This window comes from Arachis ipaensis, chromosome B10, assembly GCF_059453495.1.
Source record: "Arachis ipaensis isolate K30076 ecotype BB chromosome B10, ASM5945349v1, whole genome shotgun sequence".
Lineage (NCBI taxonomy): Eukaryota > Viridiplantae > Streptophyta > Magnoliopsida > Fabales > Fabaceae > Arachis > Arachis ipaensis.
This window is the reverse complement of record NC_142435.1, coordinates 48,051,625-48,056,397: the sequence shown is the minus strand read 5'-3', so window position 1 is coordinate 48,056,397 and position 4,773 is coordinate 48,051,625. Positions and strand designations below refer to the sequence as shown.

At 45.8% G+C, this 4,773-nt stretch overlaps 1 non-coding gene across 1 annotated transcript; it reads right to left on the bottom strand.

Annotated features, from left to right (window-relative positions):
• Window positions 1-3,848: 3,848 nt before the first annotated feature.
• On the bottom strand, window positions 3,849-3,956 carry LOC148579949 (small nucleolar RNA R71). The gene has a single exon (XR_015899471.1). It is a non-coding gene; the product is annotated as a small nucleolar RNA R71 (small nucleolar RNA).
• Window positions 3,957-4,773: the final 817 nt, after the last annotated feature.

Below are 4,773 nucleotides of genomic sequence, written 5' to 3'. Positions count from 1 at the left end.
TCATGCGTAAACCAAGCATCTAAACTTCTGAATGGTCTAGGGGGCCCCGTTACTCTTGTTAGTTCCATGATCACTGGGCAGTGATCAGACAACCCCCTTGGGCCACCCTTAATCCTAATATCCGGAAACACCTCAGTCCATTCAACATTAACCATCACCCTATCAATCCGACTACAGGAACGCCCCCTAAACCATGTATACTTCCTATCAGTAAGAGGCAAATCTATCAACTGCATGTCTCGCACCCATTCCTTAAATTCCTCCGATGACGCCATCAAGCTAGTAGCTCCTTTACGATCCTCTACTTGTAAAATTTCATTAAAGTCTCCGAGAAAACAGAAAGGAATCTGACACAACCCCGCCACATAGCTCAGTTCCTCCCACACCCCCCTCTTTGCCTCCCTCCCATGCGCCCCGTACACCAAACAGAAAGCACATCGGAAGTTGGTCTTTGTTAAAACGCCTTCAACACACAGCCACCTCTCACCTTTATACCTTTGATCTACTTGAAACACTCCTTCATCCCAAATTAATAGCAGACCCCCCCGCCATTCTTGCAGATTCCACAAACTCCCAACCAGCAGTACTAGATCCCCAAAGCCTTGCGACCTCATATTTAGTAATCACTTCTTTTTTTGTTTCAAGCAATCCCAACATGTTCAAATTATATTTATTTTTCAAAGATTTCAGCATGCTTAATTTACCGTCCCCCCTCCACCCCCTAATATTCCAACAGCTCACAATCATTTAAATAAAGATTTGCTCACCTTATTTTTATTTTTTGGTCGACTCCTTCTCGCCTTTTCCTTTTGCTTCGCTAGTTTTCTCTTAGCTGCTATTTCTTCATTTTGTGCTTGCAAAATCGCCATAATATCTTCTTCCTCATCGCATAAAACCGCTCCTGATTCCACAGCCAATGCCCAGGTTGCTTGATTCTCCTGGCGCTGCTCTTCCTGTGTCCCCTCGCCTTCTAAATGGCTAACTGTGCCCAGCCTAGCCCCTGCTCCTGCCCCCCGGGCATTGCCACAGGCAGCCACCTCCGGGACGTCCCTCACTGCGTTTCCCTGTGCTCCCGAGGTACCATCCTTCCCCATTAGGCAGCTCAATCCCGCTTGGGATCCCTCATCGTGCAAGCCGGCCTCACTTATCCCATCCTGCGCCCCTTGCTCCTGCCGGTGGACTGCCGCCCTGATTCCCGTCCCCTCCTGCGCAACCCTTCCCCCATCAAGCTCAACTCCCACCCCATCGATCGGTCCTCCGCCCCCCACCATCTCCTCTAGTTCCGGGTTCTTATCCACCGACGGATCCCCGAGTTTAAGCGGCAACCCTCTCGCCTCAGGATCCTTCTCCGCTGGTGAGCACCCCAGCCCTCGCAAACCTTCCATCGGCGCCGCTTCAAACAGCTCCCGTGGATCCCTCCGGATCCTCAGGCCGCCCGACCCGTCTTGGCCTCCAATGGAAAGAAAACCATACGCCGTTTCAGTTAGGAGGCCATCCTGGCCCAGCCCAACAACAGGCTCCTTCTCAATACTCATGTCCCTTACGGTCAGCCTCCCCCCTCCGTTCTTAGTTGGTGTTGGGCCAATTGAATGCGAGCCCATACTATTACAATACTCCAACCGTGTCCCAGCTTGGTCCCAATCCGGATGGGCAGCCCACTTTGCATGAACTCCTCCCACCCCTCCCCATACTTGCGTGACTGTATTCTCCGACTCCCCCTCATGAACTATCTCACATCCCTTCAAACCCGCTACTTCACTGTCCTTGGTACTAGCTGAATCCGGTACAACCGTATCCTTTTTGAATTTCAAAAAGGCAACGTCCACATCATTCAATAACACATCAGAGATTACTATTCTGTCCTCACCGTGCTCAGCCTCCGTAGGCCTACCAGTAACCAGTTCCGCCGCCGGGTCCCAACTACCCTCCCCCTTCTTCATGGCCGTGCCAGCGGTGCCAGAAACTTCATTCTTCGCATAGACACTTCTGCTTCTCCCCATGCTGACCGCACCGCCCTCCTGTGGTTCTACCTCCTTCACAAAGATCTCAAACACCGTCTTCCCAACAACAATTTGCATCCATTCTCGGATTACATCGAATACCCCCGTCTCAACTTGAATCCTCCCTGCTTCAAACGATGCTCCTTCCCCCGTCATTACATCACACTGGACCACGTTGCCCCACTGCCCTCCTATTCTCTTGAACGTTTCCGGCGCCCATGCATGTAAAGGAATTCCGTAGCACTCCAGCCACGCTCGTCGAGTAATACACCGTTCCGATTCCTCCCAACACGAGATCCTATGGAATACTTGCAACAAATTATCCATCTTGAATGTAAAACACTCCCTCCGCATGCTGCACAGTATCAAATATTACCAGCACTTTGCACGGCCCGATCTCCCTAACATCCACAATGTTGGGCAGATTTTTAGACACCACCGTCTTCACTGATCTGAGGTCCACTGGGTGTAACGTGTGCCCCACTAAACTCCTCGCCAACCATTCCATATTTGCTTCGACTACCGGCACATCAATTCTTTTCACAGGTCCATTCCCCTCTGTGGCATTCTTATGGTCTCGCACTGGCTGTTCCTTCATAGCTTTGGCCGTAGCCACCCCATTCCCCTGATAAGAATCCACTGCTTCACCGCCATTGGGACTTGTTATTTCCTTCCGCACTGTGCCACCCATCTGAAACTATCTTCGATACTTAGCTTCCCCGACGGTAATTACCTTTCCCCGTAATCTCCACTGGTTCATTTCTGCAATCGCCTTGAGAGCGCCCCCTTTTGTCGTGTACCGAACAAAGGAAAATAAATAGATCACACCACTCTTTCGTTTCCGGCCAAGATATATGTCGTTAATTCTTCCCGTCCAACAAAATAAGTGATACAGCTCCCTTCAAAATTAATTTTCAAATTTGTTTCAACTAACTAACTAACTTTTTGTTTGTTTCTTATCTTTTTTAAAAACTACCTAACTAACTCTCTCACTCTCTAATTTTTGAAAATATCTTCCCTCTTTTTCAAAAATTCTTTTTGATTAACTAATTATTTTCATTTTTGATTTTAATTTTCGAAAATTACTAACCTTTTTCAAAAACTATTTTCGAAAATCACTAACTCTTTTTCAAAAATTATTTTCGAAATTTTTCCTCCCTCATCTCACATCACTGCTCCTATCCTTACCTTTGTGTTTGGATTCTTCATTCTTCTTCACCCCTATTCCTTTTCTTCTTCTACTAAAAATAAGGAACCTCTTTACTGTGACATAGAGGATTCCTCTTCTTTTCTTGTTCTCTTCTCTTTCTTATGAGCAGGAACAAGGAAAAAGGCATTCTTGTTGAAGCTGATCCAAAACCTGAAAGGAATCTGAAGAGGAAACTAAGAGAAGCTAAATTACAACAATCCAGAGACAACCTTATTGAAAATTTCGAACAAGTAAAGGAGATGGCAGCCGAACCCAACAACAATAATGCAAGGAGAATGCTTGGTGACTTTACTGCACCTAATTCCAATTTACATGGAAGAAGCATCTCCATTCCTGCCATTGGAGCAAACAACTTTGAGCTGAAACCTCAATTAGTTTCTCTGATGCAGCAGAACTGCAAGTTTCATGGACTTCCATTTGAAGATCCTTTTCAGTTCTTAACTGAATTCTTACAGATATGTGATACTGTTAAGACTAATGGAGTAGATCCTGAAGTCTACAGGCTCATGCCTTTCCCTTTTGCTGTAAGAGACAGAGCTAGAGTGTGGTTGGATTCTCAACCCAGAGATAGTCTGAACTCTTGGGACAAGCTGGTCACAGCTTTCTTAGCCAAGTTCTTTCCTCCTCAAAAGCTGAGCAAGCTTAGAGTGGATGTTCGAACCTTCAGACAGAAGGAAGGTGAATCCCTCTATGAAGCTTGGGAGAGATACAAGCAACTGACCAAAAAGTGTCCTTCTCACATGCTTTCAGAATGGACCATCCTGGATATATTCTATGATGGTTTATCTGAGCTATCAAAGATGTCATTGGATACTTCTGCAGGTGGATCCATTCACCTAAAGAAAACGCCTGCAGAAGCTCAAGAACTCATTGATATGGTTGCTAATAACCAGTTCATGTACACTTCTGAGAGGAATCCTGTGAGTAATGGGACGCCTATGAAGAAGGGAGTTCTTGAAATTGGTACTCTAAATGCCATATTGGCTCAGAACAAAATATTGACTCAGCAAGTCAATATGATTTCTCAGAGTCTGAATGGAATGCAAGCTGCATCCAATAGTACTCAAGAGGAATCTTCTGAAGAAGAAGCTTATGATCCTGAGAACTCTGCAATAGCAGAGGTGAATTACTTAGGTGAACCTTATGGAAACACCTATAATCCATCATGGAGAAATCATCCAAATCTCTCATGGAAGGATCAACAAAATCCTCAACAAGGCTTTAATAATGGTGGAAGATACAGGTTTACCAATAGTAAACCTTTTCCATAATCCGCTCAGTAACAGACAGAGAACTCTGAACAAAATACCTCTAATTTAGCAAACTTAGTCTCTGATCTGTCCAAGGCCACTGTAAGTTTCATGAATGAAACAAGGTCTTCCATTAGAAATTTGGAAGCACAAGTGGGCCAGCTGAGTAAAAGGATCACTGAAATCCCTCCTAGTACTCTCCCAAGCAATACAGAAGAAAATCCAAAAGGAGAGTGCAAGGCCATTGAATTAATTGCCATGGCCGAACCAGTAAGGGAGGGAGAGGACGTGAATCCAAGGAGGAAGACCTCCT